At 38.7% G+C, this 24,025-nt stretch overlaps 47 non-coding genes and 1 pseudogene across 47 annotated transcripts; 1 reads left to right on the top strand and 47 right to left on the bottom strand.

Annotated features, from left to right (window-relative positions):
- Nucleotides 1-7,504: 7,504 nt before the first annotated feature.
- LOC124539486 lies at nucleotides 7,505-7,666 on the bottom strand. The gene has a single exon (XR_006967034.1). It is a non-coding gene; the product is annotated as a U1 spliceosomal RNA (small nuclear RNA).
- Nucleotides 7,667-11,599: 3,933 nt separating this feature from the next.
- LOC124539484 lies at nucleotides 11,600-11,761 on the top strand. The gene has a single exon (XR_006967032.1). It is a non-coding gene; the product is annotated as a U1 spliceosomal RNA (small nuclear RNA).
- Nucleotides 11,762-12,682: 921 nt separating this feature from the next.
- LOC124539540 lies at nucleotides 12,683-12,801 on the bottom strand. The gene has a single exon (XR_006967086.1). It is a non-coding gene; the product is annotated as a 5S ribosomal RNA (ribosomal RNA).
- An 84-nt stretch (nucleotides 12,802-12,885) lies between these two features.
- On the bottom strand, nucleotides 12,886-13,004 carry LOC124539533. The gene has a single exon (XR_006967079.1). It is a non-coding gene; the product is annotated as a 5S ribosomal RNA (ribosomal RNA).
- An 84-nt stretch (nucleotides 13,005-13,088) lies between these two features.
- LOC124539541 lies at nucleotides 13,089-13,207 on the bottom strand. Its single transcript, XR_006967087.1, has one exon. It is a non-coding gene; the product is annotated as a 5S ribosomal RNA (ribosomal RNA).
- Nucleotides 13,208-13,291: 84 nt separating this feature from the next.
- On the bottom strand, nucleotides 13,292-13,410 carry LOC124539532. The gene has a single exon (XR_006967078.1). It is a non-coding gene; the product is annotated as a 5S ribosomal RNA (ribosomal RNA).
- Nucleotides 13,411-13,493: 83 nt separating this feature from the next.
- On the bottom strand, nucleotides 13,494-13,612 carry LOC124539531. The gene has a single exon (XR_006967077.1). It is a non-coding gene; the product is annotated as a 5S ribosomal RNA (ribosomal RNA).
- Nucleotides 13,613-13,695: 83 nt separating this feature from the next.
- Nucleotides 13,696-13,814, bottom strand: LOC124539529. Its single transcript, XR_006967076.1, has one exon. It is a non-coding gene; the product is annotated as a 5S ribosomal RNA (ribosomal RNA).
- Nucleotides 13,815-13,898: 84 nt separating this feature from the next.
- LOC124539544 lies at nucleotides 13,899-14,017 on the bottom strand. Its single transcript, XR_006967090.1, has one exon. It is a non-coding gene; the product is annotated as a 5S ribosomal RNA (ribosomal RNA).
- A 274-nt stretch (nucleotides 14,018-14,291) lies between these two features.
- LOC124539528 lies at nucleotides 14,292-14,410 on the bottom strand. Its single transcript, XR_006967075.1, has one exon. It is a non-coding gene; the product is annotated as a 5S ribosomal RNA (ribosomal RNA).
- Nucleotides 14,411-14,493: 83 nt separating this feature from the next.
- Nucleotides 14,494-14,612, bottom strand: LOC124539526. Its single transcript, XR_006967073.1, has one exon. It is a non-coding gene; the product is annotated as a 5S ribosomal RNA (ribosomal RNA).
- An 83-nt stretch (nucleotides 14,613-14,695) lies between these two features.
- On the bottom strand, nucleotides 14,696-14,814 carry LOC124539525. The gene has a single exon (XR_006967072.1). It is a non-coding gene; the product is annotated as a 5S ribosomal RNA (ribosomal RNA).
- Nucleotides 14,815-14,898: 84 nt separating this feature from the next.
- On the bottom strand, nucleotides 14,899-15,017 carry LOC124539524. The gene has a single exon (XR_006967071.1). It is a non-coding gene; the product is annotated as a 5S ribosomal RNA (ribosomal RNA).
- An 82-nt stretch (nucleotides 15,018-15,099) lies between these two features.
- On the bottom strand, nucleotides 15,100-15,218 carry LOC124539523. The gene has a single exon (XR_006967070.1). It is a non-coding gene; the product is annotated as a 5S ribosomal RNA (ribosomal RNA).
- Nucleotides 15,219-15,300: 82 nt separating this feature from the next.
- On the bottom strand, nucleotides 15,301-15,419 carry LOC124539522. The gene has a single exon (XR_006967069.1). It is a non-coding gene; the product is annotated as a 5S ribosomal RNA (ribosomal RNA).
- An 84-nt stretch (nucleotides 15,420-15,503) lies between these two features.
- Nucleotides 15,504-15,622, bottom strand: LOC124539543. The gene has a single exon (XR_006967089.1). It is a non-coding gene; the product is annotated as a 5S ribosomal RNA (ribosomal RNA).
- A 274-nt stretch (nucleotides 15,623-15,896) lies between these two features.
- LOC124539521 lies at nucleotides 15,897-16,015 on the bottom strand. The gene has a single exon (XR_006967068.1). It is a non-coding gene; the product is annotated as a 5S ribosomal RNA (ribosomal RNA).
- An 83-nt stretch (nucleotides 16,016-16,098) lies between these two features.
- Nucleotides 16,099-16,217, bottom strand: LOC124539534. Its single transcript, XR_006967080.1, has one exon. It is a non-coding gene; the product is annotated as a 5S ribosomal RNA (ribosomal RNA).
- An 83-nt stretch (nucleotides 16,218-16,300) lies between these two features.
- LOC124539520 lies at nucleotides 16,301-16,419 on the bottom strand. Its single transcript, XR_006967067.1, has one exon. It is a non-coding gene; the product is annotated as a 5S ribosomal RNA (ribosomal RNA).
- Nucleotides 16,420-16,502: 83 nt separating this feature from the next.
- Nucleotides 16,503-16,621, bottom strand: LOC124539519. Its single transcript, XR_006967066.1, has one exon. It is a non-coding gene; the product is annotated as a 5S ribosomal RNA (ribosomal RNA).
- An 84-nt stretch (nucleotides 16,622-16,705) lies between these two features.
- LOC124539518 lies at nucleotides 16,706-16,824 on the bottom strand. The gene has a single exon (XR_006967065.1). It is a non-coding gene; the product is annotated as a 5S ribosomal RNA (ribosomal RNA).
- An 82-nt stretch (nucleotides 16,825-16,906) lies between these two features.
- LOC124539517 lies at nucleotides 16,907-17,025 on the bottom strand. Its single transcript, XR_006967064.1, has one exon. It is a non-coding gene; the product is annotated as a 5S ribosomal RNA (ribosomal RNA).
- Nucleotides 17,026-17,297: 272 nt separating this feature from the next.
- LOC124539515 lies at nucleotides 17,298-17,416 on the bottom strand. Its single transcript, XR_006967062.1, has one exon. It is a non-coding gene; the product is annotated as a 5S ribosomal RNA (ribosomal RNA).
- Nucleotides 17,417-17,498: 82 nt separating this feature from the next.
- LOC124539513 lies at nucleotides 17,499-17,617 on the bottom strand. Its single transcript, XR_006967061.1, has one exon. It is a non-coding gene; the product is annotated as a 5S ribosomal RNA (ribosomal RNA).
- Nucleotides 17,618-17,699: 82 nt separating this feature from the next.
- On the bottom strand, nucleotides 17,700-17,814 carry LOC124539479 (annotated as a pseudogene).
- Nucleotides 17,815-17,897: 83 nt separating this feature from the next.
- LOC124539512 lies at nucleotides 17,898-18,016 on the bottom strand. The gene has a single exon (XR_006967060.1). It is a non-coding gene; the product is annotated as a 5S ribosomal RNA (ribosomal RNA).
- Nucleotides 18,017-18,099: 83 nt separating this feature from the next.
- Nucleotides 18,100-18,218, bottom strand: LOC124539504. Its single transcript, XR_006967051.1, has one exon. It is a non-coding gene; the product is annotated as a 5S ribosomal RNA (ribosomal RNA).
- An 84-nt stretch (nucleotides 18,219-18,302) lies between these two features.
- LOC124539542 lies at nucleotides 18,303-18,421 on the bottom strand. The gene has a single exon (XR_006967088.1). It is a non-coding gene; the product is annotated as a 5S ribosomal RNA (ribosomal RNA).
- Nucleotides 18,422-18,695: 274 nt separating this feature from the next.
- Nucleotides 18,696-18,814, bottom strand: LOC124539537. Its single transcript, XR_006967083.1, has one exon. It is a non-coding gene; the product is annotated as a 5S ribosomal RNA (ribosomal RNA).
- An 83-nt stretch (nucleotides 18,815-18,897) lies between these two features.
- LOC124539535 lies at nucleotides 18,898-19,016 on the bottom strand. The gene has a single exon (XR_006967081.1). It is a non-coding gene; the product is annotated as a 5S ribosomal RNA (ribosomal RNA).
- Nucleotides 19,017-19,099: 83 nt separating this feature from the next.
- Nucleotides 19,100-19,218, bottom strand: LOC124539538. Its single transcript, XR_006967084.1, has one exon. It is a non-coding gene; the product is annotated as a 5S ribosomal RNA (ribosomal RNA).
- A 273-nt stretch (nucleotides 19,219-19,491) lies between these two features.
- LOC124539511 lies at nucleotides 19,492-19,610 on the bottom strand. The gene has a single exon (XR_006967059.1). It is a non-coding gene; the product is annotated as a 5S ribosomal RNA (ribosomal RNA).
- Nucleotides 19,611-19,693: 83 nt separating this feature from the next.
- Nucleotides 19,694-19,812, bottom strand: LOC124539510. Its single transcript, XR_006967058.1, has one exon. It is a non-coding gene; the product is annotated as a 5S ribosomal RNA (ribosomal RNA).
- Nucleotides 19,813-19,895: 83 nt separating this feature from the next.
- LOC124539509 lies at nucleotides 19,896-20,014 on the bottom strand. Its single transcript, XR_006967057.1, has one exon. It is a non-coding gene; the product is annotated as a 5S ribosomal RNA (ribosomal RNA).
- Nucleotides 20,015-20,097: 83 nt separating this feature from the next.
- On the bottom strand, nucleotides 20,098-20,216 carry LOC124539478. The gene has a single exon (XR_006967027.1). It is a non-coding gene; the product is annotated as a 5S ribosomal RNA (ribosomal RNA).
- Nucleotides 20,217-20,299: 83 nt separating this feature from the next.
- On the bottom strand, nucleotides 20,300-20,418 carry LOC124539536. Its single transcript, XR_006967082.1, has one exon. It is a non-coding gene; the product is annotated as a 5S ribosomal RNA (ribosomal RNA).
- An 82-nt stretch (nucleotides 20,419-20,500) lies between these two features.
- LOC124539508 lies at nucleotides 20,501-20,619 on the bottom strand. Its single transcript, XR_006967055.1, has one exon. It is a non-coding gene; the product is annotated as a 5S ribosomal RNA (ribosomal RNA).
- Nucleotides 20,620-20,703: 84 nt separating this feature from the next.
- LOC124539507 lies at nucleotides 20,704-20,822 on the bottom strand. Its single transcript, XR_006967054.1, has one exon. It is a non-coding gene; the product is annotated as a 5S ribosomal RNA (ribosomal RNA).
- Nucleotides 20,823-20,905: 83 nt separating this feature from the next.
- Nucleotides 20,906-21,024, bottom strand: LOC124539506. Its single transcript, XR_006967053.1, has one exon. It is a non-coding gene; the product is annotated as a 5S ribosomal RNA (ribosomal RNA).
- An 83-nt stretch (nucleotides 21,025-21,107) lies between these two features.
- Nucleotides 21,108-21,226, bottom strand: LOC124539477. The gene has a single exon (XR_006967026.1). It is a non-coding gene; the product is annotated as a 5S ribosomal RNA (ribosomal RNA).
- An 83-nt stretch (nucleotides 21,227-21,309) lies between these two features.
- Nucleotides 21,310-21,428, bottom strand: LOC124539505. The gene has a single exon (XR_006967052.1). It is a non-coding gene; the product is annotated as a 5S ribosomal RNA (ribosomal RNA).
- Nucleotides 21,429-21,510: 82 nt separating this feature from the next.
- On the bottom strand, nucleotides 21,511-21,629 carry LOC124539502. The gene has a single exon (XR_006967050.1). It is a non-coding gene; the product is annotated as a 5S ribosomal RNA (ribosomal RNA).
- Nucleotides 21,630-21,712: 83 nt separating this feature from the next.
- On the bottom strand, nucleotides 21,713-21,831 carry LOC124539501. The gene has a single exon (XR_006967049.1). It is a non-coding gene; the product is annotated as a 5S ribosomal RNA (ribosomal RNA).
- Nucleotides 21,832-21,913: 82 nt separating this feature from the next.
- On the bottom strand, nucleotides 21,914-22,032 carry LOC124539500. The gene has a single exon (XR_006967048.1). It is a non-coding gene; the product is annotated as a 5S ribosomal RNA (ribosomal RNA).
- An 82-nt stretch (nucleotides 22,033-22,114) lies between these two features.
- On the bottom strand, nucleotides 22,115-22,233 carry LOC124539499. The gene has a single exon (XR_006967047.1). It is a non-coding gene; the product is annotated as a 5S ribosomal RNA (ribosomal RNA).
- Nucleotides 22,234-22,316: 83 nt separating this feature from the next.
- Nucleotides 22,317-22,435, bottom strand: LOC124539498. Its single transcript, XR_006967046.1, has one exon. It is a non-coding gene; the product is annotated as a 5S ribosomal RNA (ribosomal RNA).
- An 83-nt stretch (nucleotides 22,436-22,518) lies between these two features.
- Nucleotides 22,519-22,637, bottom strand: LOC124539497. The gene has a single exon (XR_006967044.1). It is a non-coding gene; the product is annotated as a 5S ribosomal RNA (ribosomal RNA).
- An 83-nt stretch (nucleotides 22,638-22,720) lies between these two features.
- LOC124539496 lies at nucleotides 22,721-22,839 on the bottom strand. The gene has a single exon (XR_006967043.1). It is a non-coding gene; the product is annotated as a 5S ribosomal RNA (ribosomal RNA).
- Nucleotides 22,840-24,025: the final 1,186 nt, after the last annotated feature.

Raw genomic sequence — 24,025 nt, 5'->3', positions numbered from 1 at the left:
TAACTTGCACAATGGAAGTATCTTGATGACTAACTGTAGAGCATATGTTGGCAAGAATAGTTAATATTTCTTACAGCAGAAATGTATATGGATAATAGTGACCACTTCCTATCAAGAACCCATTTTCAAACCTATTGTATTGAAAATAAATGATTACTTGAGACAAATGCATTTGCGTACTCGATACAATAACAAAACAGTACAAATACTAACGTTAACTAACGGATCTAATCGTTATTTGGATATACTGGCTTCGTATCCTGTGACGAGGAGTCAAAACGTGAGTTTTAGGTCCAAGTTTCGGCTAGCACTTAGGGAATATATTATGGGTACTATCGCAAATCCTTACAATACTTCTTGCGTTGACAGGTTTGTCGCTGTGACTCATATATAGTTAAGATTCCGTTTTTTCAGAGCCAGGCCGGGCTAACATAGCCCACTTCGCTCTATAATAATTATGGAATATAATAATAGGAATATTTTTGAGTTCTTTGATTTTGAATATACCATCATATGACAGAGATGGCCTCAGTGTCAACCAGTTTATCAAATTATTCAGTTTTCTCTTAGTAAATTTACGGAAATATTAGATACACCTTTGCCGCATAAATAGGTACATGCGTCCTATTTAATTTCGGTAAAACTTATCTTAGGTCAACACAAAACAGACTTGGCGCAGATTTCTATTGAATTTTGTCTGTGCAACTTAAAAGCTCAAACAAAAGTCAGAGACTAATAATTAATTGATATTTTTTTTTATTAAAAAATGAATAAATTTTATCCAACATTGGTTAGAACTATTCGTATATTTTGCAACGATACTACTAAGAAAATTGTTTGAAACACTCTGCATCCTCAAAACCAACAGTTGGAGCTAATGAAAAGTATATACACACATTTTGTCGATAAACTTTTTTATTCAGACTTGTAAGTAATGTGTGTACGACAATGTGGGACAGACTGTCCCAAGTCTGTGTCGTGTGGACCTGCCTTTACAGCAAAACAGATTGATGATCGACTATTGTGTAAAACTTTGTTACGTAAAAAATGTTTTTATTAGTATTTATTGGATTAGTTTTGAATGTATCAAGTCAAGTCAATAATAGCCAAAACATACACTATTATTCAAATATTCAACTAACTTGCTGGTTTAGTACGAAAGCATGCAATTATTTAATAAATCTCATTATACAACAATCGTTACATGTCCCAGGACTATTAAAATGGCGAATTAGAAATATAATATAAATATCAGTGGTACGTCATTATATGTTTTCACAAATCAATTTAAATGCATAACTATATCCATATAATATTATTTATAGATCAATTAATATGTTCATTTAGTTTATAAATGTGGTATATTATTGTTAATTTATAATATATGAAGTAATACAGACGTCTGAAATGGAATAGTAATTAGTAGGTTTACCTAATAGAATAGTAGGTAGCCATGTGATCACAGTTGAGCGCCCACTTCATGAACCATTTCTACGATAAAATGCCTTCTATTGTATGCCACTTATGGTCTACTATACAACAAAGTAACAATCATAAAATATATAAAACATTATATAAAACATAATAGCATAAAATAAAAGTTATAAGTAACGCTGCGGAGGTAAGGCGCAAGAGCTCAGAGAGAACTATTATTACGTCATTGTTATTTAGCTAACTACGTAGGTGCTGAGACAATACAAGCAGCTATATCTATATAATATAGTTGCTAAAGACGCAGTTCCGCCACTCCGATGTCTCTTTGTCGCGAATTAAGGCAATTTTCTGAACGCCGGAAAATAAAATAATAGCCAGCCCATTAGCGAGCCCCCATCCTGCCCCGCGCCCCGCTCCGCCGCCCCCCGGCCCCGCTGCGAGTCGCCGGCTCTCGCTAATCGTCGGAAATGAATTTGACGTTTCTCTCTACGCGCGCTTTGACTCGAGCGGATTCTCGTTCCGCCTCATTTAACGCCGCCGCTCGCTTCTCGCTGCTCGCTATCCGCTATCAGATGCTGACTATTGCCTTTTATCTCAACTGAACAACGTGTCCTATTACTTTACGCTATAAACATTGCAACATACATATATAACGCAAGATTTTACAGTCATAACACAAACAACCTTAGTAGGAATAATCATATTTACGAAAGTCTTTATCGACGATATAGAAACTTACAAAGCTTACCACAAATGCAAGCATAATATAAACCTAGCTTTACCAATGAGTAGAACCATATGGCTTGGAATAAAAAATAATCAGTACAAAAATAAGAACAAACATTATATATGTAAATACGTCGATTTTTTATATTAAAGGTAAGTATGTATGTTAATAATTTAGTCAAACTTACGATGTATTGATTGTTTCAAAAGGTAATGCTGTATATTTATTTCAAAAATCATGATCGTTTAAACGGAATACACTTCCGTCGCGTGAAAGGTAATAAGGCGAACTAATAGCACCGTACAAAGGTATAGTTAAAATGTGTGTCGCGGAAAGCCGTGAACGATGATCCCTCGTAACAGCACAAAGGTAACCGGGAGTCGCGATATAATTATCTGTTTAAGGGCGCGCCATTACCCGCGCTACGGAACCACATGATTACGTTCCCGCGTGACACTGCTACTCCCTGATTCAGCTACCTCAGAGGCTTCTGCGAAATATAACTTATTACATTTCATTATTTTGTTAAAAAACAATTGTATTTTATAAAATCAGTTTACGACTAAATACATGATATAGTTAATAATTACGTAATAAAAAAATATTGCTACTTTTTATATAAACGCCTAAAATATTTATCTTAGCAATTTTTTAGTTCAATAATATTGCTATAAATCAGATTATTAATGTTTATACAGTGATTATTATTGTAACCGGAAATTATGCATTCATAGAGAAATTAACTTAATTCCAAATGTTATAAACTTTAAACAATAACAGACTGATTTATAACTCTTTATCTTATGTCATTTCTCCTAAAAAAAAATGGAAAAAAAAGAAAAAGCAATATTTTGATATTCACAATTTGCTAAGATAAATATCACAGGAGTTGAATTCTAAAATAAAAACAATTTTAATTTATATAAAATTTCGGTTTCACATATTTTCCAAACTAATTGTTAAATATAAATTAATATTTATTTAAGATTACATTTTAAAGTTGTTTATGTTGTAAGTTATTTGCTACTTTCAGATTAAATTATAGCAACAAGCAGTTAAATTCTTCCATTAATGACAATTATATTATCGAAATAATTATTTTTAATTATCAAGCGGTTTTATTTAGCTTGGTGGAAACTTGAAAGTATTTAGAACATCTAATTGAAGAGATCTAAAGTGTGCCGGAAGTTCGCGATTAGATTGAGCCGCAGCGGCAGGAAGGAACCGCCAAATTAACCCCCTCTCGTGGTACCACCCCCCACTAACCTCCTGTCACCCTCCTCGATTGTTTGCTCCCATTAGCGATCGCTTTGATCACTATACTCGATGTATCTTACACTTGGTCAAATGTCTGGTCGAAAATAAAAGATTTATTCTTTCTTTTAAGGATTCTTTATATTTATTCTAACTTAATAATTATAAATTTATACAGATTTATTTTTGATCTTATATATTACAATAAAATAAAAATAAATTGAAATCATTTTAATTAATGAATTATACTGTTTTTGATACATACTACATTATTATATTCATTCATTTCATACTTCTTCTTCGTCTTAATGATTTAAACCACAAAAATACTGAGTCGAAACTTTGCACAAACAAAAAAGACGGAAAAGAAAATTATTTGCCATAATTAAGCACAATGGATACATCGCTAAGTTTATTTCACCGGTTCCTCTCAGGGTGTTTTTTTTCCCGAAACGGTGGTACTATTTCATTTGACCATCAATAAGTAAATGTAAAGCTTCTATATTGAATAAAGTATTTTGAGTTTGAGAGGTTACTCTTATTATATGTTTTATTTCTCGCTGTGGATCCCAATACGTTACATTGTGGGAATGTGTTGTTCACCATAACATCGGCTATCGAGTATCGTAAATCCTAAATGTGGTTCCATTATTGCATGTTTTATGGCATTTCTTGGCGTCATTGTTTAAAATAGAACCTCGAGAACGGCGCCCTCCGGCCTGAGTGGTTTTGCATTACCTCCTCGATCGCTCCTCACCACGCGACACGCTACACTGTGTCTCACACGATAATGTTCCGTGTTATCCAATATTTAACATTTACAACATAAAAATAATTCATGTAAATTACTGACATTTTGTACATCAGGATGACTAAATTAATTCAAGCTTGATAATAATTCTCCTTCAAATATATTTTTTACTAACTTGCAATCATGTAATTATTTCTCGTGACAATTAAATCTTTTTAAAAACTAAACATTTATTAACATTGAGTCATTTTAAAAAAAGAACTACATTTATATTTATTTACAAACAAATAAAATAGTATTAATTAAAGTTTAACAGACTATTAAGCAACTAATTACAACAATATTTTTATAAGTAGGTACATAATAAAGCAAAATAAACAATATATATAATGTGTTATAATTAATCAGGATATCCAATGACATAACACCTCATTGGAGGCTAGGGTTACTCGCTAACATTACATTAATAGTAGAATATGAAATAATAAATATAACGAAACTATATTAATTCCATTAAAATAAGCGCACAAATCATAAGGGCGTAAAAGTTTATAAATAAAGTGTCATACCAATTTACAGCAACTATTTATTGATAAACGCTATTGCAGCACAGTTGTTGTAAGCACTTAAGTAAAAAGATCATACTGAGCTTGGTATATAATAAAAGTTTATAATTAAATATGTGTTCAAAAAAGTTTGCGATTCTCCGTGACATTGTCTACCAAACTTGAGCTGACTTACACAGTAACAACTTGATTGATTTTATAATAGTACTGATAAAACACTCAATGTACGAAATATTTGATAACAAAGTCGTGTTTACTTTATAAGTAATTAATTTCATAATAAACTTGCTATATTATGACACACTACATTCGTACTAGCTCAGTACCTAACTTTTCCAAAGTATCTATGTATGATTATATAAATGGAACAGTTTCCTATATTAATTCGAACACGGTGTAAACAAAGTCTCGTAGCTGGAAAACGGCGTAGCAGGCGGGTGTAGCGGTAATGGAACGGCCCATTAACCACTCAGCGTTCAATACTCATGTTATCCGCTTATCGAAGCATTGTTCGCGGTGTAGCGCCGATACCTGCACGAGTACGTAGCTCTCCTCTACGCTTGAGGACGCCTGCACACTACTGTCTACGGCATTCGTATTCAACCATTTTATAACACGGGCCTCGTATACAGGACATTTTTAATGCTTTACTACACATACAATGTAAAGCGGATGGTCAGATATATAAATAATATAATATGAAGTGGTGATAGATTCTACTGTTGCAATGAAATCGTTTTTACAGTGTTTAAAGGTTTTTTTTATAACTCATTTTAGATACTATATCTCATTGCGTTTTTGAATTAATGTCTCATCTCTCCAAACGAGCTAATTGGTTTATCTGGTTTGGATGGAACTGTCAGTCTTGATACATTTCGATCAATTGATAACAATAAAGCACTTAGGTAGTATTAATAGTTCATATAAAGCTATCTAGAACTATAAATCTCCGATTTTTCTTTGGAAATTAAAAAAAAAATTCAAATAGTATATATGGTATCGAAACACGTTATTATAAGACCTGAAGAAAAAACGCCATATCAATTCTGTCCGCAGATCCGTATAAGAGAAGCAATGCGTCAATGTGCACCAAGCCTTACACACATTAGACTTAAGAATTTAAAAGCGATTTTGAAACAGCTTGTAAAACTCGATAGCCTAATGATAATTGATTCCATTGTTCTCTTTACATTGTTGAATTTTTATACATTTTACCATTTAAAGGTATTTCGAACAATACATCGCATGTCAAGCGTTTCAGCGAACTCTCGATGGCTCTTTATATTTTTTGTTTTGGCTGTATTAATTATACGCGTACTAGCGAATCCTTTCATCATTTTGATGTCAAAAAGAAAAGAAAATGCTTCATACTCATTTTTCGCAACAAACGGCATTAAGACCCATTAAAAGCTAGATAATCTTTATTTATTTCGTAATTTAATTATGTACTTACTAAAATATAATTAAAAACTATATAAAAAAATAGTATGTACAAATGAATCGTTTTTTTAAGATTTTATTTAGGTTATAATGAAATTAACAAATGATAAGACTTACATACCCGCAAACATTGGGTACTTGGATGGGTACCATCTGGGCTTAATCTAAATAATCATTGTAGTGAATCTAATAAGAAAGAATCCAGTAACTTAGCTATCGTAGGGCCAGGTGGTACAGTGCACTAGGACGCCGGAGTTCAGGAGGCCTTTTAAACTAAACCTTATATTATTTAATTTTTAGTTAAAGAGGGGCTGAGAGCTTTATTCTTTTTCTATGCACTGGGGCCGTTCCTCACTTAACTACGCCACTGAAAGAATATAATAATACTAATATTAACTGCACGTATCTATAAGCATAAAGTTACGACCTATTTATTAAACACCGTTGGGGTATTATCCTAATATTATGCCAAGTGCGCAAGTAAAGAATGTCCCCAACGGGCCCTATAGTAACTACCTACTATGATAGTGGTTACATTAGGACAGTGGGTACGAAGAATCAAGTGATTACGGCCTATCATAAATGATGGTTACGTTTGATAAAATATAAGACTCGATTAAATTGGACCATGAGCTTGTTGAACTACTGTGTGGAGAACTTATGTTATTGGAATACAATAAGTACTTCCCCGTAGAATCGCAAGCGATCAGACGAAAAGTTAACATAACAAATAAAATCGTTACAACATTCTCATACATTACATACACATATAATTGTATCTAACTAACATGATTGTATTTTTGAAATGTTGAAAAAGAGTAACTAGTGAGTTTCTTGCCGGTTCTTCTCGGTAGAATCTACTTTCCGAACCGGTGGTAGCTTCACTTAATTGTGAAACGATTCAAAAGTGCTGGTAAAAGCCCACTTGAATAAAGTTTATTTTGATTTTGATTTTTTTGATACATATATCTATAGTAATATTATGAATGTGACAGTAACTCTGTCTGTCGCGCTTTCACGACCAAATGGCTCCGCTGAACCGAATTTGATGAAAATTGCTACGAAGCAAAATTAAACTCCAAGAGAGGACATATGCTACTACTACTATTTAAATAAAACTAATTATAACGGATTTTAATCGCGTATATTAAATATTTTGGACATCCCGACGTTTCGAGCCCTTTACAGCGTTCGTGGTCACGGGTCTACCCGTAATATATATAATCGCGAAAATTTAAGACAACACTACTACTACTATTTAGCCTGACACATGGCAGCGCGAGCGAGGCCGCGATAAATTGCTTGTAAGTAATTAATACAGTGTTTGAATAAAGGGGACGGCGCGTACGCAGTCCCCACTACCAAAAATTACGCGTCCGAGTTATCCGCATTAGGGATAATCGCAGAGGTCAACCCGTCCGCAGTGCAATGGAAAGGCCTCGCTCTGGGGGAACCGCCTTCATGATAACGGTGTCCCCTACGCCAGGTAAGTATGCGTTGCACTCCGTTTCGCTCCCTTACGTATTTACGGATAGGGTCCTTCGTTAGCGCGATCTAACAATCTACTCGCGACATCTAGCGATACAGTATCATAAACGTTATTTGTAAACGAACACACTTACAATGTCTTTACCGTTAAATGTTCAACCTATAGCTTGAGTCATGGTCGATCACTGTTTGGACTTGTTTATACGTTATAAATACAGTCCCCAGTAGCGACGGATCCGTTAAAAACAAAAAACCACACTAAAACTTTCTATTCTAAGGTATATATCCTCCAAAAATATAGATTCAATAGGCTATTTGACAATGCGAAAAATAAATTGTGAATTATTGTAATCAGTGTATATTATGAGTTTAAAAATGGTTATTTACTAACGAAACTTGAAAATAATACTTAATTTATTCAAAAATCAATAAATAAAAATGCATTTTTCAAACGTTTGTCACGTGACACAAAACGCTCCTGATTGGCCGGGCTTATGATGAAGTCATTTTCTTGTAAACCTTGCTTTTCTACTATATGTACTACAGATTAAAATACAGCAAAGTGACGTCACCGACCCCATTGCAGCGCCATATTGTCCATGTAGCGTTTTCGCGCGTTATTTAAATATGGAATTTTTAATATGATATTTTTCGGAAAATATGATAGAAATAAAAAAATCAACTTTTACTGGGTTACTTAACTTCTACTAAATAATATAAAATGGATTTTAAAAACCAGTCAATTAGCCTATTGACTTGTGTACTCACCTCCTTGCGTAGTTACCAAGTAAAAATGATATTTGAAAATATTAACTTCCGAGGTAAGGAGAAGAGCAATAAGCTTGTATCATTTTAGCCGTGAGAAGTCGGGAACAACAATTGATTAAATACGGTAAGTGGTGATAAATTTATAAAATGTCCGAATCCACAGTCAATATCTAACCTGTAGCAAGGAATCAATTACAATATTTAATTTACCGTTAATGTTGGAACATTACATTTGATTTTAACATTACATTATGATGAAAAAAACAAATTTTGTCTTTCCATTCGATTTCGATTTTGTGGTAGAATCTACTATCCGAAACGGTGCTACGGATTATGTTTAATATAATTCTCTAAAAAGACAATTTAAAAGTGCTTGTTGCTTACTTTAATAAAGAACCTTATTATTGCGTTTCTAAAAATTCTCTAAAAAAATAAAAAATATATATTACATTAAGTACATTAAAATTTAATGCTTTGTTGCACTTGAATTAATTTTGAGTGGTATTTAAATAGTTAATTAGTTTTACTTGCAACACTTTAAATAAAACATACATTGTCTCTGTCGTATTCATGTTTTTTTTATATACATTTGTCTCCCTCTTTTTAATTGGCTACAATATCGTTTGACCAATGAATGACGCTAAATTTTCGCGGCATAATGTCTGAAATAAGATAACTTTTAAATGCACTATGACACGGGCGGCGCTAATTAAAAATAAAGTATATAGACATTCGAATAGCAAAATTTGCTCAATTGCTACGAGGTTAAAAATAATATTTTTGTGATGTGAACTTAAAAGTTATTCAGCACTCAGAGGTGAGAGAGTTTCCTTTTACATACACTATTTCAAACATACCTTACCATCTCGATTCTGAATTACAAGTAAGAAGTCACAACAATCCCTGAAGTCGATTAATTATAAACATAATTTGTAGGTGACTAGGTCCTTCGTGCTTTGAGTTTTATGAGCTATCGTTAGGATAGATAAAGATCGGTAAAGGCGTAAACAAATCAAATTTCTGAATCGCTATTTTATGTTGTTCTGCAGTCAAAAGAAGCGGTTGTATAACCTTTATTGTAAAGCCTAGTGAACATAATCAGTTTAAAAGACGATATTGCCTCACCCTCACCCCAAAACCAAGCTTAAATAAGTATAACTATATGATATTTGTTAAATTTTCTTATTCTTAATAATATAATAAATGTAAGGTTTACTTAATATGGATTAGTAAACAGTAGGAACACTGCTTACTAAAACTCAATGCAATAAAACTTACATATTATCAAAACATAAGCTAAAAATAAATGAACAAAACACATTACTTAAAATTAGTTGTGTAGATTTGAAATATGAATATATTTAAAATTACAGGAATTATATCTTATTTTCAATGTTGAAAGTAACATATAATTTATTCAGAATAGACATGACAGCCTTTTTCCAAATTTGTGATTATATTAAATTCCACATTCCACAAAAGAGAAAGATGAATGAAATATCTAATGAATATAGAAGTACACCCAAATAAACATTAGGAATTATAATACTCTCCTAGAGTTTTGTTTTAGAATAAGTCTTTTTTTTAATATATTTTTAAAATTCTTAGTAACAATAAAAGGAAAAAATATTGATTATTTGTTTTTACTTAATAATTTTAAATTAAATATGGATAATTTATTCATATTTAATTAAGGCAATTGAATGTTGTTTTAAATTATTTGAGTCTGTTCCATTAGTGTGCCTAATAAAATAAGATTAGAATAAAATCTTCGGATACTACACACATACATTTAGAAAAAAAATCATATTCATATTCCATACAATAACTGACCAAAACTAATGTTATCAAGGTAGCGACTCAATTCAATAAAAGCCAGTGGAGAAACCAGTTGGTGATTACAATTTATCTTAAGATGTATAATTGCTTCACTGTGCTTAAAGATACAGCCTATTCTGTGATGCAGATTTTAAGTTCAATAACAATTACTTACACAATTTAAATATAAAAAATATTCAAAAGCATTAAGTATACACACTGAGACACTATATACCATTGATAATGATACATACCGTTGATATATTATTATGAATGGTATGATATGTATCATAGTAATTGCTAAATTACTAATTGAACACACTTGTTCTCGAACAATAAACAAAATTAATCACCATGAGGCAAGTTCAGTACTTGGATATGTATCCATCTAGGAATAAATAATACTGACTGACTGCTAATCCAAACCTATGCTTGGAATCCTATGTTATGTTAAATTGCAATTATGGGTGAATTGGATTGGTTTTATTCATGGTTTTCACAAATAAAGGTTAAGTGTATTAAACTGCTTGTATTTGAACATTATGTCGTCAACGTCCATACCATGTTGAATACACCGGTTCTCGTCCGATCACCGAAGTTAAGCAACATGACCGCCTGGGAACACCGCGTGTCGTCATAATATTATGTTATGAATCTTAGTAAAACAATTGAAAATGCATTTGCCAGATTATTTTTATCTCATAGGAATTATTTATAAATATAAATGTATTTTTTATCTTTGTCCATAACTGAGTACACATTCTTTCGATTCCACAAAATTTTCTATTTAAACAAATTTTCTTATTTCTTTATTGCCTAATGGCAATAGAAGGGCATGTTTATTTTTTACTATATTGTTATTAAAGGTGCCGTTAGTATTTTTTTAACTTCCACCTTGTTTTTCTAAACGCATTTTAGCCAATACGTAATGTGCTGCGATATTATCGAACGCAAACTCAAATTTCTTTATTCAATTAAGAAACATTACACTTACTTTAATTTATGGTCCAATTAAACACTACCACCGGTTCGGAAAAGGAAATACCCTGATCTGAAAATAATCGGCGATAGAACTCAAGGGTATCTTTTCATTTCAAATTAATAAAATACATATATTGAATATGAATAGAAATAGCCAAGAGCGATCGGTTCATTCCAAATGTGTTCTATAAATCACAAATTTACAAATTGTATAGTCTTACGCACCAAGCGCTCCTTACCGTTTTTTGTTTTAAGTTTGGTCACAAAAGCATTTTGAACACATCACGCTAGATGTCGCCAGTAGGTTATTAGATCGCGCTAACGAAGGACTATATCCGTGAATACGTTAGGGAGCGAAACGGTGTGCAACGCATACTTACCTGGCGTAGGGGACACCGTGATCATGAAGGCGGTTCCCCCAGAGCGAGGCCTTTCCATTGCACTGCGGACGGGTTGACCTCTGCGATTATCCCTAATGCGGATAACTCGGACGCGTAATTTTTGGTAGTGGGGACTGCGTACGCGCCGTCCTCCAAAAATTATAACCGTAAAGTACCGTAGTCGACGGAGCTGATCTAAAAAGTAATGATCATTACAATGCTTTAATTTTAAGTAAGGCTCACTAGCTTTATTTTGAAACTATAAACTTATTATCCTGAGTATGCCTATTTACTTTCAAACGCATAGCGTACCTCCGTGCCTCCGTGCGTATCCTCAAAACACTGCTACTTCATCTTAAACAGAATGAACACGGTCAAGTTACTATTAAGTTCCTTACAAACGTTAAATTCAGTTTTTTTTTTATGGCTTTTCTTTGTTAAATCAGGTTATTAGTTGTTCAATGCTGTCATCTATCATCAAATGTCTAATCAATGGCAGCAGCGAGTTATATTACTGTTTAATCATTAAGGTAATGATCGATGATAAGATTAAAAGTTTCTATAGTTTTCGTCTACCGGTGATTGGAATAGTCAAGATTATTCGAGACATAAGACAAAACAAACAAAAAGGTATCTTTTTTAATTTTCATGATACTGCAGTAAGTTGCGCGTCCCGTACCCCTCAAATGTTTATGTTTAAGTTGATACTCTCATTGCGTGGCTACAAGGGAGACAGCTGAAAATCAGCAGAGGGATAAAAATCCCTCATAGCCTGAGCTGTCTCCTTTTGACTGCACACAAGTTTTATTTTCATTATAATTTTTTTTTCTTTATTATTATATCTTTCTTTGTTTATGTTGTTTTTATATCCATTTTTTGTACTTTTTTTCTTTATATGTGTGTATTTAAATAAATGTTTTATTCTTTCTTTCTTTCTTTCTTAAAAAAACATAAGCGTATTCTCGAACGTTACCGTCGAAAATATCAAAACTAATTTCATTCGTAACTACTATTGTTCGAAGGTAGACGCACACTGCCGTAAAGGTGCTTTATCTTTATGCAAAAAAGGCAAAAAGGCCAACGACACGCGGTGTTCCCAGGCGGTCACACATCCAAGTACTGAACGCGCCCGATGTTGCTTAACTTCGGTGATCGGACGAGAACCGGTGTATTCAACATGGTATGGACGTTGGCACCGGACACGCCTTAAAATGAAATCAATAGCATAATCTCTAACTTAAACATAAAAAATGTATTTAAATGCATTGTATGCAAAAAGGCCAACGACACGCGGTGTTCCCAGGCGGTCACCCATCCAAGTACTGAACGCGCCCGATGTTGCTTAACTTCGGTGATCGGACGAGAACCGGTGTATTCAACATGGTATGGACGTTGGCACCGGGCACGCCTTTAAATGAAATCAATAGCATATTCTCCAACTTAACCGACAAAAGTATAAAAAAAATTCAAAAATGCAAAAAGGCCAACGACACGCGGTGTTCCCAGGCGGTCACCCATCCAAGTACTGAACGCGCCCGATGTTGCTTAACTTCGGTGATCGGACGAGAACCGGTGTATTCAACAGTGTATGGACGTTGGCGCCGGACACGCCTTAAAATGAAATCAATAGCATATTCTCTAACTTAAACGTAAAAAATGTATTTCAATGCATTGTATGCAAAAGGGCCAACGACACGCGGTGTTCCCAGGCGGTCACCCATCCAAGTACTGAACGCGCCCGATGTTGCTTAACTTCGGTGATCGGACGAGAACCGGTGTATTCAACATGGTATGGACGTTGGCACCGGGCACGCCTTAAAATGAAATCAATAGCATATTCTCCAACTTAACCGTCAAAAGTATAAAAAAATTCAAAAATGCAAAAAGGCCAACGACACGCGGTGTTCCCAGGCGGTCACCCATCCAAGTACTGAACGCGCCCGATGTTGCTTAACTTCGGTGATCGGACGAGAACCGGTGTATTCAACATGGTATGGACGTTGGCAACTGGCAGGCTTCAAAGTGGAAACAATAGCATATTCTCTAACTTCTTCGTCAAAAGTATCAAAAAAGTCAAAAATGCAAAAAGGCCAACGACACGCGGTGTTCCCAGGCGGTCACCCATCCAAGTACTGAACGCGCCCGATGTTGCTTAACTTCGGTGATCGGACGAGAACCGGTGTATTCAACATGGTATGGACGTTGGCACCGGGCACGCCTTTAAATGAAATCAATAGCATATTCTCCAACTTAACCGACAAAAGTATAAAAAAAATTCAAAAATGCAAAAAGGCCAACGACACGCGGTGTTCCCAGGCGGTCACCCATCCAAGTACTGAACGCGCCCGATGTTGCTTAACTTCGGTGATCGGACGAGAACCGGTGTATTCAACAGTGTATAGACGTTGGCGCCGGACACGCCTTAAAATGAAATCAATAGCATATTCTCTAACTTAAACGTAAAAAATGTATTTCAATGCATTGTATGCAAAAGGGCCAACGACACGCGGTGTTCCCAGGCGGTCACCCATCCAAGTACTGAACGCGCCCGATGTTGCTCGGACGAGAACCGGTGTATTCAACATGGTATGGACGTTGGCACCGGGCAGGCCTTAAAGTGAAATCAATAACATAATCTCCAACTTAACCGTCAAAAGTATTAAAAAAATTCAAAAATGCAAAAAGGCCAACGACACGCGGTGTTCCCAGGCGGTCACCCATCCAAGTACTGAACGCGCCCGATGTTGCTTAACTTCGGTGATCGGACGAGAACCGGTGTATTCAACATGGTATGGACGTTGGCACCGGGCACGCCTTAAAATGAAATCAATAGCATATTCTCCAACTTAACCGTCAAAAGTATAAAAAAATTCAAAAATGCAAAAAGGCCAACGACACGCGGTGTTCCCAGGCGGTCACCCATCCAAGTACTGAACGCGCCCGATGTTGCTTAACTTCGGTGATCGGACGAGAACCGGTGTATTCAACATGGTATGGACGTTGGCAACTGGCAGGCTTCAAAGTGGAAACAATAGCATATTCTCTAACTTCTTCGTCAAAAGTATCAAAAAAGTCAAAAATGCAAAAAGGCCAACGACACGCGGTGTTCCCAGGCGGTCACCCATCCAAGTACTGAACGCGCCCGATGTTGCTTAACTTCGGTGATCGGACGAGAACCGGTGTATTCAACATGGTATGGACGTTGGCACCGGGCAGGCCTTAAAGTGAAATCAATAACATAATCTCCAACTTAACCGTCAAAAGTATTAAAAAAATTCAAAAATGCAAAAAGGCCAACGACACGCGGTGTTCCCAGGCGGTCACCCATCCAAGTACTGAACGCGCCCGATGTTGCTTAACTTCGGTGATCGGACGAGAACCGGTGTATTCAACATGGTATGGACGTTGGCAACTGGCAGGCCTCAAAGTGGAAACAATAGCATAATCTCTAACTTAAACGTCAAAAGTATTTAAATGCATTGTATGCAAAAAGGCCAACGACACGCGGTGTTCCCAGGCGGTCACCCATCCAAGTACTGAACGCGCCCGATGTTGCTTAACTTCGGTGATCGGACGAGAACCGGTGTATTCAACATGGTATGGACGTTGGCAACTGGCAGGCCTCAAAGTGGAAACAATAGCATAATCTCTAACTTAAACGTCAAAAGTATTTAAATGCATTGTATGCAAAAAGGCCAACGACACGCGGTGTTCCCAGGCGGTCACCCATCCAAGTACTGAACGCGCCCGATGTTGCTTAACTTCGGTGATCGGACGAGAACCGGTGTATTCAACATGGTATGGACGTTGGCACCGGGCACGCCTTAAAATGAAATCAATAGCATATTCTCCAACTTAACCGTCAAAAGTATAAAAAAAATTCAAAAATGCAAAAAGGCCAACGACACGCGGTGTTCCCAGGCGGTCACCCATTCAAGTACTGAACGCGCCCGATGTTGCTTAACTTCGGTGATCGGACGAGAACCGGTGTATTCAACAGTGTATGGACGTTGGCGCCGGACACGCCTTAAAATGAAATCAATAGCATATTCTCTAACTTAAACGTAAAAAAAGTATTTCAATGCATTGTATGCAAAAAGGCCAACGACACGCGGTGTTCCCAGGCGGTCACCCATCCAAGTACTGAACGCGCCCGATGTTGCTCGGACGAGAACCGGTGTATTCAACATGGTATGGACGTTGGCACCGGGCAGGCCTTAAAGTGAAATCAATAACATAATCTCCAACTTAACCGTCAAAAGTATTAAAAAAATTCAAAAATGCAAAAAGGCCAACGACACGCGGTGTTCCCAGGCGGTCACCCATCCAAGTACTGAACGCGCCCGATGTTGCTTAACTTCGGTGATCGGACGAGAACCGGTGTATTCAACATGGTATGGACGTTGGCACCGGGCACGCCTTAAAATGAAATCAATAGCATATTCTCCAACTTAACCGTCAAAAGTATAAAAAAATTCAAAAATGCAAAAAGGCCAACGACACGCGGTGTTCCCAGGCGGTCACCCATCCAAGTACTGAACGCGCCCGATATTGCTTAACTTCGGTGATCGGACGAGAACCGGTGTATTCAACATGGTATGGACGTTGGCAACTGGCAGGCCTCAAAGTGGAAACAATAGCATATTCTCTAACTTCTTCGTCAAAAGTATCAAAAAAGTCAAAAATGCAAAAAGGCCAACGACACGCGGTGTTCCCAGGCGGTCACCCATCCAAGTACTGAACGCGCCCGATGTTGCTTAACTTCGGTGATCGGACGAGAACCGGTGTATTCAACATGGTATGGACGTTGGCAACTGGCAGGCCTCAAAGTGGAAACAATAGCATATTCTCTAACTTCTTCGTCAAAAGTATCAAAAAAGTCAAAAATGCAAAAAGGCCAACGACACGCGGTGTTCCCAGGCGGTCACCCATCCAAGTACTGAACGCGCCCGATGTTGCTTAACTTCGGTGATCGGACGAGAACCGGTGTATTCAACATGGTATGGACGTTGGCACCGGGCAGGCCTTAAAGTGAAATCAATAACATAATCTCCAACTTAACCGTCAAAAGTATTAAAAAAATTCAAAAATGCAAAAAGGCCAACGACACGCGGTGTTCCCAGGCGGTCACCCATCCAAGTACTGAACGCGCCCGATGTTGCTTAACTTCGGTGATCGGACGAGAACCGGTGTATTCAACATGGTATGGACGTTGGCAACTGGCAGGCCTCAAAGTGGAAACAATAGCATAATCTCTAACTTAAACGTCAAAAGTATTTAAATGCATTGTATGCAAAAAGGCCAACGACACGCGGTGTTCCCAGGCGGTCACCCATCCAAGTACTGAACGCGCCCGATGTTGCTTAACTTCGGTGATCGGACGAGAACCGGTGTATTCAACATGGTATGGACGTTGGCAACTGGCAGGCCTCAAAGTGGAAATAACAGCATAATGTCTAACTTAAACGTCAAAAGTATTTAAATGCATTGTATGCAAAAAGGCCAACGACACGCGGTGTTCCCAGGCGGTCACCCATCCAAGTACTGAACGCGCCCGATGTTGCTCGGACGAGAACCGGTGTATTCAACATGGTATGGACGTTGGCACCGGGCAGGCCTTAAAGTGAAATCAATAACATAATCTCCAACTTAACCGTCAAAAGTATTAAAAAAATTCAAAAATGCAAAAAGGCCAACGACACGCGGTGTTCCCAGGCGGTCACCCATCCAAGTACTGAACGCGCCCGATGTTGCTTAACTTCGGTGATCGGACGAGAACCGGTGTATTCAACATGGTATGGACGTTGGCAACTGGCAGGCCTCAAAGTGGAAACAATAGCATAATCTCTAACTTAAACGTCAAAAGTATTTAAATGCATTGTATGCAAAAAGGCCAACGACACGCGGTGTTCCCAGGCGGTCACCCATCCAAGTACTGAACGCGCCCGATGTTGCTTAACTTCGGTGATCGGACGAGAACCGGTGTATTCAACATGGTATGGACGTTGGCAACTGGCAGGCCTCAAAGTGGAAATAACAGCATAATGTCTAACTTAAACGTCAAAAGTATTTAAATGCATTGTATGCAAAAAGGCCAACGACACGCGTCCCAGGCGGTCACCCATCCAAGTACTGAACGCGCCCGATGTTGCTTAACTTCGGTGATCGGACGAGAACCGGTGTATTCAACATGGTATGGACGTTGGCACCGGGCACGCCTTAAAATGAAATCAATAGCATATTCTCCAACTTAACCGTCAAAAGTATAAAAAAATTCAAAAATGCAAAAAGGCCAACGACACGCGGTGTTCCCAGGCGGTCACCCATCCAAGTACTGAACGCGCCCGATGTTGCTTAACTTCGGTGATCGGACGAGAACCGGTGTATTCAACATGGTATGGACGTTGGCACCGGGCACGCCTTAAAATGAAATCAATAGCATATTCTCCAACTTAACCGTCAAAAGTATAAAAAAATTCAAAAATGCAAAAAGGCCAACGACACGCGCTGTTCCCAGGCGGTCACCCATCCAAGTACTGAACGCGCCCGATGTTGCTTAACTTCGGTGATCGGACGAGAACCGGTGTATTCAACATGGTATGGACGTTGGCACCGGGCACGCCTTAAAATGAAATCAATAGCATATTCTCCAACTTAACCGTCAAAAGTATAAAAAAAATTCAAAAATGCAAAAAGGCCAACGACACGCGGTGTTCCCAGGCGGTCACCCATTCAAGTACTGAACGCGCCCGATGTTGCTTAACTTCGGTGATCGGACGAGAACCGGTGTATTCAACAGTGTATGGACGTTGGCGCCGGACACGCCTTAAAATGAAATCAATAGCATATTCTCTAACTTAAACGTAAAAAAAGTATTTCAATGCATTGTATGCAAAAAGGCCAACGACACGCGGTGTTCCCAGGCGGTCACCCATCCAAGTACTGAACGCGCCCGATGTTGCTCGGACGAGAACCGGTGTATTCAACATGGTATGGACGTTGGCACCGGGCAGGCCTTAAAGTGAAATCAATAACATAATCTCCAACTTAACCGTCAAAAGTATTAAAAAAATTCAAAAATGCAAAAAGGCCAACGACACGCGGTGTTCCCAGGCGGTCACCCATCCAAGTATTGAACGCGCCCGATGTTGCTTAACTTCGGTGATCGGACGAGAACCGGTGTATTCAACATGGTATGGACGTTGGCACCGGGCAGGCCTTAAAGTGAAATCAATAACATAATCTCCAACTTAACCGTCAAAAGTATAAAAAAATTCAAAAATGCAAAAAGGCCAACGACACGCGGTGTTCCCAGGCGGTCATCCATCCAAGTACTGAACGCGCCCGATGTTGCTTAACTTCGGTGATCGGACGAGAACCGGTGTATTCAACATGGTATGGACGTTGGCAACTGGCAGGCCTCAAAGTGGAAACAATAGCATATTCTCTAACTTGTTCGTCAAAAGTATCAAAAAAGTCAAAAATGCAAAAAGGCCAACGACACGCGGTGTTCCCAGGCGGTCACCCATCCAAGTACTGAACGCGCCCGATGTTGCTTAACTTCGGTGATCGGACGAGAACCTGTGTATTCAACATGGTATGGACGTTGGCACCGGGCAGGCCTTAAAGTGAAATCAATAGCATAATCTCCAACTTAACCGTCAAAAGTATAAAAAAAATCAAAAATGCAAAAAATCCAACGACACGCGGTGTTCCCAGGCGGTCACCCATCCAAGTACTGAACGCGCCCGATGTTGCTCGGACGAGAACCGGTGTATTCAACATGGTATGGACGTTGGCACCGGGCAGGCCTTAAAGTGAAATCAATAACATAATCTCCAACTTAACCGTCAAAAGTATTAAAAAAATTCAAAAATGAAAAAAGGCCAACGACACGCGGTGTTCCCAGGCGGTCACCCATCCAAGTACTGAACGCGCCCGATGTTGCTTAACTTCGGTGATCGGACGAGAACCGGTGTATTCAACATGGTATGGACGTTGGCACCGGGCACGCCTTAAAATGAAATCAATAGCATATTCTCCAACTTAACCGTCAAAAGTATAAAAAAATTCAAAAATGCAAAAAGGCCAACGACACGCGGTGTTCCCAGGCGGTCACCCATCCAAGTACTGAACGCGCCCGATGTTGCTTAACTTCGGTGATCGGACGAGAACCGGTGTATTCAACATGGTATGGACGTTGGCACCGGGCACGCCTTAAAATGAAATCAATAGCATATTCTCCAACTTAACCGTCAAAAGTATAAAAAAATTCAAAAATGCAAAAAGGCCAACGACACGCGGTGTTCCCAGGCGGTCACCCATCCAAGTACTGAACGCGCCCGATGTTGCTTAACTTCGGTGATCGGACGAGAACCGGTGTATTCAACATGGTATGGACGTTGGCACCGGGCACGCCTTAAAATGAAATCAATAGCATATTCTCCAACTTAACCGTCAAAAGTATAAAAAAATTCAAAAATGCAAAAAGGCCAACGACACGCGGTGTTCCCAGGCGGTCACACATCCAAGTACTGAACGCGCCTGATGTTGCTTAACTTCGGTGATCGGACGAGAACCGGTGTATTCAACATGGTATGGACGTTGGCACCGGGCACGCCTTAAAATGAAATCAATAGCATATTCTCCAACTTAACCGTCAAAAGTATAAAAAAATTCAAAAATGCAAAAAGGCCAACGACACGCGGTGTTCCCAGGCGGTCACCCATCCAAGTATTGAACGCGCCCGATGTTGCTTAACTTCGGTGATCGGACGAGAACCGGTGTATTCAACATGGTATGGACGTTGGCAACTGGCAGGCCTCAAAGTGGAAACAATAGCATAATCTCTAACTTAAACGTCAAAAGTATTTAAATGCATTGTATGCAAAAAGGCCAACGACACGCGGTGTTCCCAGGCGGTCACCCATCCAAGTACTGAACGCGCCCGATGTTGCTTAACTTCGGTGATCGGACGAGAACCGGTGTATTCAACATGGTATGGACGTTGGCACCGGGCACGCCTTAAAATGAAATCAATAGTATATTCTCCAACTTAACCGTCAAAAGTATAAAAAAAATTCAAAAATGCAAAAAGGCCAACGACACGCGGTGTTCCCAGGCGGTCACCCATCCAAGTACTGAACGCGCCCGATGTTGCTTAACTTCGGTGATCGGACGAGAACCGGTGTATTCAACATGGTATGGACGTTGGCACCGGGCACGCCTTAAAATGAAATCAATAGCATATTCTCCAACTTAACCGTCAAAAGTATAAAAAAATTCAAAAATGCAAAAAGGCCAACGACACGCGGTGTTCCCAGGCGGTCACCCATCCAAGTACTGAACGCGCCCGATGTTGCTTAACTTCGGTGATCGGACGAGAACCGGTGTATTCAACATGGTATGGACGTTGGCACCGGGCACGCCTTAAAATGAAATCAATAGCATATTCTCCAACTTAACCGTCAAAAGTATAAAAAAATTCAAAAATGCAAAAAGGCCAACGACACGCGCTGTTCCCAGGCGGTCACCCATCCAAGTACTGAACGCGCCCGATGTTGCTTAACTTCGGTGATCGGACGAGAACCGGTGTATTCAACATGGTATGGACGTTGGCACCGGGCACGCCTTAAAGTGAAATCAATAGCATAATCTCCAACTTAACCGTCAAAAGTATAAAAAAAATCAAAAATGCAAAAAGGCCAACGACACGCGGTGTTCCCAGGCGGTCACCCATCCAAGTACTGAACGCGCCCGATGTTGCTTAACTTCGGTGATCGGACGAGAACCGGTGTATTCAACATGGTATGGACGTTGGCAACTGACAGGCCTCAAAGTGGAAACAATAGCATAATCTCTAACTTAAACGTCAAAAGTATTTAAATGCATTGTATGCAAAAAGGCCAACGACACGCGGTGTTCCCAGGCGGTCACCCATCCAAGTACTGAACGCGCCCGATGTTGCTTAACTTCGGTGATCGGACGAGAACCGGTGTATTCAACATGGTATGGACGTTGGCAACTGGCAGGCCTCAAAGTGGAAACAATAGCATATTCTCTAACTTGTTCGTCAAAAGTATCAAAAAAGTCAAAAATGCAAAAAGGCCAACGACACGCGGTGTTCCCAGGCGGTCACCCATCCAAGTACTGAACGCGCCCGATGTTGCTTAACTTCGGTGATCGGACGAGAACCGGTGTATTCAACATGGTATGGACGTTGGCAACTGGCAGGCCTCAAAGTGGAAACAATAGCATAATCTCTAACTTAAACGTCAAAAGTATTTAAATGCATTGTATGCAAAAAGGCCAACGACACGCGGTGTTCCCAGGCGGTCACCCATCCAAGTACTGAACGCGCCCGATGTTGCTTAACTTCGGTGATCGGACGAGAACCGGTGTATTCAACATGGTATGGACGTTGGCAACTGACAGGCCTCAAAGTGGAAACAATAGCATAATCTCTAACTTAAACGTCAAAAGTATTTAAATGCATTGTATGCAAAAAGGCCAACGACACGCGGTGTTCCCAGGCGGTCACCCATCCAAGTACTGAACGCGCCCGATGTTGCTTAACTTCGGTGATCGGACGAGAACCGGTGTATTCAACATGGTATGGACGTTGGCACCGGGCACGCCTTAAAGTGAAATCAATAGCATAATCTCCAACTTAACCGTCAAAAGTATAAAAAAATTCAAAAATGCAAAAAGGCCAACGACACGCGGTGTTCCCAGGCGGTCACCCATCCAAGTACTGAACGCGCCCGATGTTGCTTAACTTCGGTGATCGGACGAGAACCGGTGTATTCAACATGGTATGGACGTTGGCACCGGGCACGCCTTAAAGTGAAATCAATAGCATAATCTCCAACTTAACCGTCAAAAGTATAAAAAAATTCAAAAATGCAAAAAGGCCAACGACACGCGGTGTTCCCAGGCGGTCACCCATCCAAGTACTGAACGCGCCCGATGTTGCTTAACTTCGGTGATCGGACGAGAACCGGTGTATTCAACATGGTATGGACGTTGGCACCGGGCACGCCTTAAAATGAAATCAATAGCATATTCTCCAACTTAACCGTCAAAAGTATAAAAAAATTCAAAAATGCAAAAAGGCCAACGACACGCGGTGTTCCCAGGCGGTCACCCATCCAAGTACTGAACGCGCCCGATGTTGCTTAACTTCGGTGATCGGACGAGAACCGGTGTATTCAACATGGTATGGACGTTGGCAACTGGCAGGCCTCAAAGTGGAAACAATAGCATATTCTCTAACTTGTTCGTCAAAAGTATCAAAAAAGTCAAAAATGCAAAAAGGCCAACGACACGCGGTGTTCCCAGGCGTTCACCCATCCAAGTACTGAACGCGCCCGATGTTGCTTATATTTGGTAATCGGACGAAAACCGGTGGATTCAAGATGTATGTACGTTAGCACCGGGCAGGCCTTAATGGGGAAACAATAGCATATTTTCTAACTCCACCCTAGAAACGATAAAAACTAATTTCATTTATAACTGCTATTGTTCGTTTGTAGACGCACACTGTGGTAAAGGTGTTTTTCAACCGACTTCCAAAAGGAGGAGCTTATCAATGCGTCTGTATTTTTTTTTTTTTTTTTTTTTTTTTTATGTTTGTTACCTCATAATTTTTCACGGGGTGGACCGATTTTGATATTTTTTTCTTTGTTTGAAAGGTAGTGCTTCCCGTGGGGTCCCATTTTTTTATTTTTTTTCCCGATGATGGTATCCATGTGAAAACGACATAAGTCTTAAATTTGCATTATGTATATGCGCGACAAATAGGTGAATAACTGAAAATCACGTAAACCAATTTTGATAATTCTTTTTTTATTATAAAATATATACTTCAAGGGTAATTTGATGAAAGTTTGGTAAGGTTCTGAGCACAGGATCTATGACAAAGTAACGGAACGGAAGGGAACGGAACAATTCTGAGGAGCACGTTAGCGATACTAGGTCGAATCTTTTATTTATAGGTTATTTGGATATTTGAGTCACCTTCCGCAATGTGGTTATGTTTATGTAATTATCATAGTCGAATATTATAATCAACTATCTACCCACCCCGGCTTCGCACGGGTGCAATACTGATACTAAATATACTACAGAATTTGTTTATATACGACATCACATCGCAAACTTCTAAAATTATCAGTGTTTCTTTACTATATTGTTCATGTATTATATACACAAACCTTCCCCTTAAATCACACTATCTTTTAAAAAAAACCGCATCAAAATCCATTGCGTAGATTTAAAGATATAGGGACAGAGAAAGCGACTTTGTTTTATACTATGTTGTTGTATGGAACTCCTATACGGCTCGCAGTTAGGGTGCGATATGGGGCAGAATTTCTTACTTTCTTTAATCAAATTTTGTGTATGTGATGTGATGTCA

The sequence above is a fragment of the Vanessa cardui genome, chromosome 22 (genome assembly GCF_905220365.1).
Source record: "Vanessa cardui chromosome 22, ilVanCard2.1, whole genome shotgun sequence".
Taxonomy (NCBI): Eukaryota; Metazoa; Arthropoda; class Insecta; order Lepidoptera; family Nymphalidae; genus Vanessa; species Vanessa cardui.
The sequence above is the reverse complement of the archived record's forward strand: the minus strand, read 5'-3'. Positions and strand labels throughout refer to the sequence as shown.